Source organism: Sander vitreus, chromosome 11, assembly GCF_031162955.1.
Source record: "Sander vitreus isolate 19-12246 chromosome 11, sanVit1, whole genome shotgun sequence".
NCBI lineage: Eukaryota > Metazoa > Chordata > Actinopteri > Perciformes > Percidae > Sander > Sander vitreus.
The window spans coordinates 17,780,015-17,793,884 of NC_135865.1; positions in this window are offsets into that span (position 1 = coordinate 17,780,015).

Genomic DNA, 13,870 nt, shown 5'->3' on the forward strand with positions numbered 1-13,870 from the left:
TGTCTGAAGGATGTGAGAGACCAAAAGTACACTGAGGACTTTTAAGGCAGGCTGTAGTCGTCTCATCCCCATAGAGATAATGTAGCACTGTCTTTGGTCTTGAATTATACCAGCCCTTCACAGTCTGGTGGACTGGCTCCTTCTTACAGCCTTCATCTTAACTTTACTGTAATTCCACTCCTATGTGTTTCCATGGCAATGCCTGTCAGAGGAAACAAAGAAACATTGAATTTGGGAGGCAAATCAATGCTTTGCAAAATGGCAGCCATGCTAGAACTCCCAGGTCATGCTATTTGCCTTAATAAAGTCTGAACATTAACATAAAACAGCAATTTCATCAGTTCTTGTTTTGACATTGGATGCAGTGCATGAAGCGCAAAGCAGAATTTATAATTCTCCTCTTTCCAAATATCCGTTACTCAAAGGTGTTAGAAGAAATTTCGGTTCCCAGTTTGCCAGCATGTAGCTGGACTCTTTGAGCCGGTTATCTCTATTGCTATGATCTCATTCCAGATCTGATTTGGCATCAGCTTAATGCTCTGTCCATCGTGTGCCATGAACGGTTAGATTTATAAAAAAATAAAAATAAAAAATAGAACATGTAGCCATTTTCCATAACATCTTGAACTGCAGCTTTTCAACTACTGAAGCATGAACAGTGTAAGCGCATACACATATAACCACTGCTATAAAAGGTATATCATGTGGACTGCAATATCACAGCAGTATTTGGTGTTAAAGAAACAGCTACCTGTTAATGATACTGAAAGGAGGTTACTAATACTGAAAGCAAAAGCAGCTTCAATTTGCATACCTGGTGACTTGTCAATCACAGGTGCATTCCATTTAGGTATTCTAGTGCCAGGGCCCTGGAATTGAGCATGCTGTCTATCTGGTTTATAGACACACCTAAATGGCATGGTGCCATCATTGATGTTTTAAGTTTCCAGGGCTGTGGTCAAGTCCACCTTTGTTGAGTCCAGACATTCATGGAGCTTAGAGGATGCGTAAACATTTACTTGATGCATTGTCACAACTTTATGTACTGACATTTGTAGTTCCCAGGACATGAATCCACCGACTTTAATGATCCCCTGACTTTTCCTCTAGTGCCACCATGACAATCTTGGTACGGAGTGAAATGTCTCAACTATTGGATTGTTTGCCATGAACTTTGGTACAGACATTCATGTTCCCCTTAGAATGTATTGCAATAACTTTGGTAATCCCTTGACTGTTCTAGATAGGCACTAGTGGCATCCTCTGGTCAACATTTCAATTTGGGTTTATAACCAAATACATGCAAGGAAAGACATTCCCATCAGTTCTGAATAGCAAATGTTGGCATGCCAACATTGAACTAAGAGGGTGAACATGGTAAACAATATATCTGCTGAAGCATTAGCATGTAAGCATTGTCACTGAAAGCATGTCATCAGCTGACTTAAGACCCTATAAGAAAGGTCTATTGTGGTCTACTCCGCATCCTGCCTTTCTTACTGTTGTCTGAAGCAAAGACTCTATACATGTAGGCCCCCCCTTCCCCTCCACACACACACACACACACACACACACACACACACACACACACACACACACAAAACAGTAAACAAAACATGTGATCAAAGTTAGCCCTCAACCCCCCTGAACAAGAGGATAATGTGTCCTAGCAGAAGTAGGGGCGACACGAGGGGAGAGAGACACTCTCTCAACAACTCTGCACGAATTACGTAACGAAGGCCTGTCTCATGAAATCTGAAAGCACATCTCTGAAGCACTTTTTGCCTCTCACCTCAGCTCACTCACTGAATCTCTTTGCTTATACCTTCAACTCCTCTCTAGTGTCTCATGAACTCATGTTGCCTTTGATATTCCCCTTTCTCACAAGGAGAGGATACAAGCCTGACAGTACTGCCTTCTGTTCCTCACCCAAACCAAAAGATACATGGTTTTACTCTCCCTCTTGTCTCTCCACATCAGTCTTATAATCTGCCAGCACTAGAGGGAGCTGTAGTTACCCAGAGACATGTAGTCATCAACAGGTTAACATAGAAAAAGGGGGAATCAAAGTGCTTGTCATCGCAGTACCCAATCTGAGAATCGGAGCCTTTGAAACTGTAGATTTCTTTCTCTGCCTTCACTTGTTGATATTAGCCCACTTGGTGCTCAGGGCTTGGTGGAGCAAGGGTTTGTCTGTATGTGTGAGAGAATAGAGGACAAAAATGCCTACAAAGCTGGCCATAGAGGTGGAGAGGCTGAAAGTCAGCGTGACGTCTCAGAGGATGTGAAGGTGAGAGGGTGACACCTCAGACTACACATCATCACCCAAAATAGCAGCATTTGAGACAAGTCGAAGCAAACTGAGCGTGAGTGACAGCCACGGTCTCTTGACAAAAATGTAAAGAGAGAATTACCTCATTCATCCAAACCCATCCCAACACACAAATAAATAGACACACAAACTGTATACAACTTTCTAAACTGTTAAGAGCTGTCTGCTTTTTCTCATTCATTCATTCCAGATCTGATTTGGCATCAGCTTAATGCTCTGTCCATCGTGTGCCATGAACGGCTAGATTTAGAAAAAAATAAAAAATAGAACATGTAGCCATAGTTATTAGTAAAAAAATAAAAATAAAAAATAGAACATGTAGCCACAGTTTGCTTTTTCTTGTTGAGGCCTGATTGTCATCCCCAGAGACCGTCGGCGGGTAGAAGGAGCTGGAGAGTCCAAAATAAAAACAGCTTAAATGGTGCAATATGAAGTAATAGCCTGTTCTGCTCCCTGTCAAGGGAGCGCTCAACAAACTCAGAGCTCCCATTTTTTCTTTCACAGCTGTAAACTCACACTGGAACTGCACAGATGAACACCCCAAAGCTGTTTTATCTGTGCGCCTCCTGTTATGATAATGTAGTTTACCGATATGCATGTGTCTTTCATGTTTGTGTGCTACATGTTCATGTTATGCTGTCGCTGCTGCCTTGATCACATATTTTTAGTGTGCTGTGTGTCTCCTCTGACAGAAGATAGACAAAACACAGAGAGGATGATGACGAGTTCATGTGTCAAAATTAAATCAATCCTGCTTTTTTTGTTGGTTTGTTTTTTTAGATAATATTGTGCCGGCAGGTACATGAAAAACAATGAATTTTAACCGACTCTTGATTGAGCGTATTCCTCCTTTGTCATTCCGTCGCTCCTATTCTTAAGTGTGTTGTCTCTGCAGACCACTCCAATTAACAAGACAGCAAAGATATTTCCATTCCACTGGCAAACAAGAAATAGATTTTTCATTTTGGGATTACATTCATACTTTACAGAGCTGATAAAATAATAAAAAAAATACAACGTTGATTCGTCTTTATAGGACTGCAGGGGCTTTTACTGCGAGATTGCTGCTTTCCTGTAGTGCGAGCCTTGCAGCTACTCCTGGTCAATATCATAACTGTCATCATTCATGGTAGAATCATTGAGAAATCTTATTTATGGGGCGTCCTCTAGCTCACCTAGTAAGAATGTTTGCCACATGTTGGCTGAGTCCTACAGTGGTGCAGGGTTCGAATCCGACCTGCGGCCCTTTGCTGCGTGTCATCCCCCATGGCATTTAGGCTATATCAAAGACACAGTGACAGCAACATGTGCCCAATGTGAATAACTGAACAGTGGGAGTCAGCATGCATCTATTTGTCTTGCAGATGACATGCTGGCAAGGGCAATCTGAATCAAGCATCACCAAGGAGACAGAAGTAGCATGATATATGTGATTTCTGACTAAAGTTGTTGATGTGAACTTTAAGGGAGAAAACAACAAGCTGGTTCAACACTGTGTGTGTGCGTACAGTTTGACATTATCTGATTTATATCTGATACAGACAGAGCTGCTGCAGTGAAGAGGCCTCTTAGCTGAGGGATGAGAGCACAGGAGAATGTCAGCTGCTTCCAAAACATTCGTTCCTCTGTATTTTAGAGCTGGTCAACAAATTTAGCTCTGCAGCTATCAGAGAACTCCATCAGCAGAAGCCATGCAAGGGGCTAATCAGCCAATATATCAGCCCCTGGCACTGAAGGCTTTCCTCACACCCAGTGCCCATCAAGGTTTCACATCCAAATGTTTTCCTGGAAGATAGAAAGGGAAGAAATGCCATGGTCAGTTTGACTTTAACCACACTACACCTTGTTGTTACACATTTTGTGAGGAATGAGACGGAGAAAGAGATTGCTGCCACAATTTTGCTGGTATCTACTGTCTTTGCATCTTCCTCCACACTTAATTTGCAGCCTGACTGCCTGATATAGCTTTCATCTTATTAAATTCTATGCCACTTATTATATCTCTATACTACCATATATAGTTTGTGTTCAGTCTTTATTCAGCATACATAACCATATAGCCATGTATGTTTTTTTTCTTCCAATATATAAACTAATAAACTAAAACCAATAAGCACAACCTGGAATGAGAACAAGTAAACACTTTCAGCTGCCGTTGCTGCTTTAAGTCACTGGATTTCAGCCTTTGTGGATTACTGTATTTGCCTACTTACCCAAATAAAGCAGGCAAATACAGTATGAAAGACTAAGATGAAGTCCAGCTCAAATCAGACAGATCCATCAATCAAACAGAGCCAATCTGATTGTATTTGCTGTTTTCTTTAGTTTAGTTATGCACATTTGACTAGCTATGCAATGCCACCAGGACACCAGCACCCCTACTGGAGTGAGATAATTGTGTGTTCACAGGCACAAATGTTTTTGTTCTCTGCACCGGCATGTGCACATCTGACAATTCTTCTGCACAGTCTGAGCAATAACTTCACGCCATAATGCCAGTTTTGACGGCTGCCTCGCCTGTGACTAAGACGCTGGTGAGCTGATGTCTTCATTAGCAGTGGTTTAGATGCTGTCACTCCCCCATCCCCCATTCCTCAGTCACCAGCAATGACGCTCTGCTGCGCCCATCAGCTCCCATCAGCTTTTCTCTATGTGTGAAGCGCTCCCCCAACTGCTGTCACACTAACTCATGTTGCTAATTAGCTGACAAACACTTTACAGTTCAACCAAGGGCCTGGCTCATTTACAGCACTCACGTATGTATACGTCTACAACCACACACACGAATATGCACCTCCTTAAGGTACATATGCACATTGACGCATTAATATAGCCATAAAAGGCACAAACATTCACATAAATGCAAAAATTTTCACTCAAGGAGTCTTGTCTTACTTACTGAGTGCATATTAGCACATTAGGTAATAGATTATTTTTTTTCATAATCTACAATTCTAATTAGAAATACTGTAGAAATGCTATAGTCAATTCCTTATATTTCCACAGGATATATACTCTTGCATATTGATGCTTAATGTGTACATAATAATTTGAACTAAAATATAGGATCTGATTAAATTCCCCCCCTTTCAGATACCATGGTAACCAACACCTTGAGAGTACTACAGTAACAGTTTAAGTGAAAAATAAATAATCGTGAATGAACCTATTAGAACTGACAATAACCTCTATTATATCTAATGTATGATCCTTATTTGTGCATTTTCTTTGACACTTAGTATCTGTCAAGGCCCACTGTAAGTTTATGGAGCAATAAGAAGCTAAAGGACTTTAAGTCTGTGTCTTTCTCTTGTGCAGCTTCTCTCTTTCAGCTGGTTGATGTGACTCTGAGGCAGGTAGGCCAGTCACACATAGTCAGGGTTTTACAGTGTGACACAGTAGGCCTTCAGGGCACAGCAATGGTCTGGTTCACTTCTATGTATATCATTTATTTCTAGTCCAAAGCACAGGCAGATTCAAAGTCATGATAGAGGTAATGAGAGGTCCCATGATACTGCAGTGTTTTCTTTTATTCATCATCTGCCAGTCTCTGCCTAATTACACAGAGTACAGATGCAGCCATCACAGAAGCAGCTCTTTTTATTTCATTTATGGTTTGCAGTTTGCAACCTTGAATGAGGAAATTACCTGGCAGGCACAAGCACAATATACCTATTTTTGCAGCATTTGAATTGCATGCTACTGATGTAGTGTTGATGGGGGTGACTATATACTGTAATACGTTATTGTGTATGCTGTAAAAAAAAATAGGGCAGACAATTGCTGGTGCTATGAAAGTTTAAATCACGTCTAGCCACACTGCAATCAGAGATGTAAAAGATTTTTTTTGCAGCAGATTGAAAACATCACTGATTAGGGTGTGGCCAAGAATGCAGCATTCTTGACAATTTCACCCATAGAGAGCATTTCAGCAGTAGTTTTCTACTCTGTGAAATCCACTGCTGATTTACATTTCGCAGGGTTGGGTCAGATTACTTTGGAATGTAATCCATTACTGACTACATTACATGGCAATTTTTGTAATCAGTAACGTAATCAGTTGGATTACCCAAAACATGTAATGTAATCTGATTACTGTAGGATTAGTCTTAGATCACAGTAAATTAGAATACTACCGCAGAACACTGCTGTATTAACATTACCTAAGCTAACTAACAAGTCGAGGATGTTACAATGAATCCCAGGATAACGTTAAAGTGCTCATATTATGCTCATTTTCAGGTTCATAATTGTATTTAGAGGTTGTACCAGAATGGGTTTATGTGGTTTAATTTTCAGAAAACACCATATATTTGGGGTACTGCACATTGCTGCAGCTCCTCTTTTCACCCTGTGTGTTGAGCTCTCTGTTTTAGCTACAGAGTGAGACATCTCACTTCTGTACCATCTTTGTTGGGAGTCGCACATGCGCAGTAGGTACTGCTAGCTTGTCAGTTGCAGAGCATGAGGGAGTGCCACGCTAGCAGCTAGGCGAGCATTATAACGTGTTACAAAGTAACGCACGTTCGTCACAGAAGTAAAGGCTGGACTACAATAGAGCTGTTTGGAGCAGTTTGTGAACAGTGTTTTCTGTTGGAGAAGGTAAGTGCCTTTGGGCTGGACTTTGGGCTTTTTCACTTCGTAAACCTATAACGTGCACAAAAAGATATATAATACAATAAAGGAAAGGGGAAAAGCCAAAAAGAACAATATGAGCACTTTAAGAGATCGATTAAAAAATCCAATATAACATTATGAGCGGTCAACATAACGTTTAGCCTAACCATCGCTACCATGATCAATACTGATGTGGCAAATGCAAATTTAACCTTCACTAAATGGTGAAATAACTGAAACGATTAGTTTATCATCATTGGACCACCTGATAGCTAGCGATGTTTGAACGATGTCGAGCATGTTCCTGTAATGATAATGTTAACATTCAACTTACTTCCAAGTGTTTCTTCAGATTTGAAGTAGATGTTAGCGCCGTTGACAATACTTGCACTTTTGGTTTGCACAATTTGCACACAACATACACATTATTATTTTCCACTGTCTTTAAATCGAAGTTGTAGCGATATTGCCAACTAGTAAACACATTTTTCCCAACTGAAACGGGTCTGTCTTTCGACATAGACAGCTCCTCCATCTTGAGTTTTGAGTAGAACCTTTTTCTTGTCAAAAAACTATACTGGCTGGATGATAGTGACATCTAGTGGACAAATGAATGAACTGTTTGTCAAATTAAAACAGGCTATCATAAAAAAAGTTGCATTGTTTGCATCATGATAAAATGTAATCAGGTAATCCATAACAATGTAACTGTAATCTGATTACACCATTTTTTTTATTATAATCTGGGTTGATTATAGTTACTTGATTTTTGTAATCTGGATTACATCCAGATTACATGTAATCCGTTACTACCCAACCCTGGTTATTCGTTAGGGTACCAGATCGCCCAGGAAACCATTTCATACACTGAAATACAGTAAATGCTTTTATCTTTAAATTCTCTTTTTTTCTGACTAATGAGAGTTGAATATGGAGAATATACCAACCATTGAGGTATTAACAGTTTACAACTTACTGGAGTTGCTGCTATGTTCATTTGTTTTGTTTTTTACGCTTTAATATACAAATATTTACAGCAGAGATAGCCAAATCTGTTGCCGTCACAGTTAACATGAAAGGCGAACCCCTGGTGGACCTCAAACAGGAGACAAGCATGTAGCCCGCCAGCATGTTTGTCACGCTTAGCCTCGCTTTTCTGTGTGAAAAACGTAGTAATTTATGTGAGTTCAGATCCCGGTTCCCGGTCGGATGCTGTCCTTTTACAGTAATTAACCATATACAGTATATTTAGCACTGTATGTGAGCTAACACTATAACGATAAAGCTTTATTATAGCCTAGTGTCAGCATTAGGTCCTAAAAACTGTACTGGTGGTGTCTTTAAAACAAGCTGCTGAGGGCTGAGATACAGGTTTTACCATAACAGAACTTACAAGGGTTTCATCCTGAACGTCTCTCTGCCACAGCATGCCCATTAGGCTTCATGATGCAGTGTGCAGTAATTGGTATTTTTGAGCCTCATGCTGGGCTGGAGACTGTCTGATATCAGAGCTCCAGAGAACACATGACAAAACCTGTACAGTGAGAAAATCACTCAGATAAACACCTCTGAGGATGAACAAACTCCAGTGCTTTACTGACAAAATTCAATCTTACATTTTGTTGGGAGAGATTTGGTTTAGTTTTTGTTCCACATCCTGCTATGATGTACCCCCCTTCAACCTCTTTGTATATCGTAAGCATGACGCTACAATCCCTCCCCCAGGATGATGGCTGTTGCATATCACATATAGCGAGCATACTCAATAGGATGACCTTAACACAGCTAAAGGGAAGTTAATAAATTAATATATTTAAAAATAATACTCTGTGTCATCAAAATTGGCAGTTTGTTTTTTTTTACAAATGGCAAGAGGGTGGTTGCCCCTTTGATGTGGTAATAAGCTGTTTTGATTTCTGTGTGTCAAGCATGTTTAATAGTGAGCGGCATTCCCAACAGCCACTACTTCAAAATCAATTAAAACTCTTTTGCTAACAGCCCTGCCTGGTTCAGAAGGAGGAAATTAATTCTCCCACCCCTCCGCCTCACTCTCAAACATACACTCGCAGTCATAAGACTGTGGTCCAAGAAGAACGTAGATATGGAGACTGGGGAAGCGAGAGTAGGCTCCTGGATTCAGATAGCTCACTACAACGTTATCTTCATGTACATGTTAAGTTAAGTTTGTTGTATCTAAGGGGGGAAAAGCACATTTGCAGAGTTGACCTCTGACAAAACCAAAAGGGAAAAGTGATTTTTAATTATAAAAAGGCTTAATCCACTTTGATTGTTTTGAATCACAGTGCAGCTAATGCTTATCAGCCATGCAATCCAAGCCAAATCTATCAACAACAATCTAATTAAGTATATTCCTGAACTTCCTGTAGCATTTACAAGTCCTTAAACTAATATCCCCTGGAACATTTAATATGCCAGAATTAATATCATATGACCCCACATGACTTGTTGACTCCATATATCCTATTGATTTTAAATGATGTATTTTTCGCTAAGGAAAGTCCCATTACAGTAAAACATTATACTGTAATTCATTTTTTTCAATAGCTTTTGGTGCTTAAGTTTGAACCCAAAAAATAAATTCTCTCACAATTAAAAAAAATTAAAATTGTAATACTTTAAAAAAAAGTATTTCTTGCTTCATGATGAGGATGTTTAGACTTGCAAAATGTTGCATGTTTCATACTGTAGGATGGAGGGTCCTGTGTTCACAGTAAGATGGGATTGGATGATTTAAAAACTAAGGTGTGTCAAAGTTTGTTTGGGCAAGATTAGAGTGTGCATGCATGATTGTCTGCAGGTCCACACATAAAGGATGTTCTGAAGGACATGAAAGCCCACATGAATGTTGTTGAGATGAAAAAGGAGAGCAGGCTCAAAGGCATGTTAGGGACAGTGTTTTGCATGGGACTGCTAGCATGAGATAGCATTTGAATCAGAGGCTGTGTTTTTAGGTAGCAGGTGTATGTGTGGTGTGTATGTGTGTGTGTGTGTGTGTGTGTGTGTGTGTGTGTGTGTGTGTGTGTGTGTGTGTGTGTGTGTGTGTGTGTGTGTGTGTGTGTGTGTGCGCCCACACTGATGAATATGCAAGTGTGTTTGTTTAAGAAAGTAAAGTGCATGACTCAGACTGAGGTAGGCAGGCAGCTCATGTTTCTTCCATTTGGCAGGCAGCAGAGATAAGATCGGACTGATCTAATCATTTACTGTAAGAAGCCCTGGGCTTTGCTAAACAACACACATAACCGGCTGAGAAATCTTTATCTCTTAACTCTCATGTCCCATTATCAGTGCACAGATTGCCTTGATCTAAATATGATGATCAGAATTATGGAATATGAGCTTCGTAAATTGCGTTACTTGATCATCTATACTCAATTTCATTTTCTATGGTAGCGCTCAGGTAAAACAAGCATAAAAAAGGTAGATAGATAGATAGATAGATAGATAGATAGATTGTAAAATGTAGATTTTACTACATTGCCATAATCTCTTACGGGACCTTATCTGAGTCACTTGCTGTCCACCAAATGTATTGTGTGACTTATTGTGTGTCATTGCCACCAATACCTCAATGTGACCTTTAACAGGATTTAATACTTGTGTCCGTTACACTGTGGCGTTGTCCCATCTCAGATTTCACTGCTAGTGATGATGTCACATAGTTTTCTCAGAACTGTTGCAGAGACACAAACAAAAAGTTCATGGCTTTGCAATTTTGGTATTTTTTCAGATTTTCAGAGGTTTAGGAGCTTGCCCAAGGATGAGAGGACAAAAGTATTTGCAGATTAGGGTAACATTGCTCCTTGCTGGCAACCATAGGGTTACATATTATGTTGTGGTGTTTGAATACAACTTAAGTCAATTCCCTAACTTGTGTTGTATGGAATAGTTTTAGTTTTTGGGAAACACGATTATTTGCTTTCTTACTGAGAATAGAGTGAAAAGATTGACACCCCAGTCTTGTCAGTACGCTAATGTATGTAGCTGCTGCCAGCAGGTAGTTAGCGTAGCATGAAGATTGGAAGCAGGGGAAAACATCCAGCTCAGCAAAGTTTACAAATTAACACATTTTATCATGGCTTGCATCCCAGTGTATGTTGGGATAGGCTCCATCCCCCTGGCGACAATAATAGACAAGTGGAGAAAAGAAAAACTGACCTGCTAGCACACTGGATGTAATGTCCATTTCACTCATTATGAGACAGTTTTCTATGAAATAATTGCTACTGAATGTCCCTGCTGTCAAATGAAACCCATCCTTTATTACTGTATGCCACTTTCAGACACAAACACCATGTCTGACATGGGTTTGACCCATTTACTAATTACTAAACTACTCTTGGGTTAATGACATCAGTCTAATTGCCACTGGTGTTTACTGTAATATACATCACTGCTAAATTACAGAAGCATACCAGACCTAAATCTGCAAAACAGAGCAGTAGATGTTTAGTTCAATAACACTGGTTGTTCAACAACAACAGAAAGCATAAATTAAGTTTTCTAATATGACAGGATTTTTATTTACATAGCCTATATCTATGTCTTATTTATGTAGATTTTCTTGTGAATTCTTCAATATGTAACTATAACAACAACTCATAATAATGTTAAAGAGAGCAGCATAAATATCAGTTTAGAGGAATTAAAGTTGACACCAAAATTGACCCTTGAGGTTGAAGTAATCCAATAATAAAAGCATATATTAGTCCTATAATTATTGTTAAATACCTTTCATACAACGTCAAGCAGTGTCAGACCTGTGTTCAATATTTTTCAGCAGCAGGGTTGTAAACCCAGGTCGGATATTAAATGTTGTGTGGTTGTGTTGTGTTGGTCTGAGGGGGAGTAACAGACATGTCCCTGCATAAACCTGAGATCTTCTTTTTTAAATCTCTTTAACTGCCATGATTAAACTCACAACTACCCTATAATTGCTCTAGACTTTACTGTCACTCTAGTCTATATCGCTGACATTCCACTTCCGGGATTACTCCAATGCCACAGGAAATTCCGCCGGATACACATATTTTCGCCGATGTACGTTTCCTTTCGTTTTCTTTGAATGGAATTTTAAACTCCGGTGGATTTATGAGGACTATGGTTGACTGCTCCTCAGATCTCTGCATGATAAATTGAGACCGCTAACTAGACTATCTGTCCAATCTGAGTTTTCTCTCGCACAACTATCTTACTGCGGCTCCGTGCGGAGCTTAGCGCCGCTCATGACGATTGTGATTGGTTTAAAGAAATGGCAATAAACCAGAGCACGTTTTGCAGTAAGATAAACCTGTACTCTACAACCAACTACGGTTATGTTATATTCCTCAGTTTATAAGTTAAATTAATTAAATTATGTAGTGAAACAATGTAAAAGTAAAGGATATAGGTGAACACAAGTTAACATCAGCACTCAGCATGGTACATACTATCATGTATCTATTACTGTAATTAATAGAATTTCAGTAATAGAGTGCCCCTCTGTTGTTACCAGCTTGGATAATGCTGTGATGCAGTAATCTGGCGGTGTATTACAACTCTGCCTTCAAAAGCCTTTTCTGCCCACATTCTTCCTCTTCCAGCCATGAGTCATGTCAGTTTTACATGGGTGTGTGGTGAGAATTAGAGTTACCTTGTTCTGCATACACAAAGCAAAAGCTCCAGTAAGTGTGACCATGAAAAGTAAATGATGTTTTTCAGCCTGGAGTTGATAGATAGCATCTGCTTTGTTGTTGTTGCCCAACAGCAAAAAAGGACAAGCCTGTACCTGCGAGGGATGATAATGAAATGTGTGCCTGTTGTGTAATGGGGTTTGTGTTTTGGGGCGTAAAGTCGAACAATCTTCACAGTGTGTCTAAGCTCACCTTGATGCCCTCGTCGTCATGAGCAATTCGCTAAGTATAAATAGTGTATGTGTGTATGTATGTGTGCTTGCGTGCATGCGTTTGTGTGTGTGTGTGCTTGTGTGATGTGTGTACGCGAATGTGTCTTACTCTGTCTAGTGTATTACAAATAAATGATGTATGACAATCAGCTGTGTTTGCACGTTGGGCAACACCCACATAATCAAGATGAGAAAGAAAGACAGAGAGAAGACGGGAAATAATATTAATAAAAAATAAATTAATAACACAAATGTATGAACCTTACTAAAAGTATTTTTAATGAAGATCCCAGATAATTAGTTCTGCCTCATGCATTGAATGAACAAGTACACACAGCTGTCCTTCTTCATGACACAGGAGGATTGTACACCGCTGCCAAAAAAACAAGTCATAATTGTATCTTGCTCAGTTATTCAGTGTGGCCTGGTAGCTCTGCTGCCTACACTGTCTGTATATTAACACCTGGAGTAACACAGTGTAATAATACCTATAGTAAGCCCACCTAGGCTGGGTGATCTATTTTTGCTCAAATGTTCAAGTGCTTGTTCATTTCATTAAAAACCTTTAATTGTCACATTCAGCTATAGAGTAATCCTTTGCAATTAAATAAATATAGGATATTTCTTGCAACCATCTGTCAGCTTATGATTGCAAAAATTACATGTGGTGCTCGGTCCTTGTCTCAGCGTCAGCTCTGCTGTAATTTGAAAACAAAGGAGATTTCATTTTAATGTTGTTACATCCACCTACAAAGGTAGAAGCAAAAGAGTGGACGCTTTCACTCAAGTGTAGTAATTGCTGAAAAACCTTTGTTATTTAACACAGCATAGGTTTGGTGTGCGGACTGTAAGTTTGGATTTGGATTGGGGTTTTTTAAACAGCTTGTGACACTTGATTTATAACATAAAGGCACAATTACATCTCTGACTGCACTAGCCTCAGCTGTATATAATCAAAGGTTATCTGACAATGCAGTGTGTAATCTTCTGAGCCAATGTGAAGTGTGGCGTGAGAAATT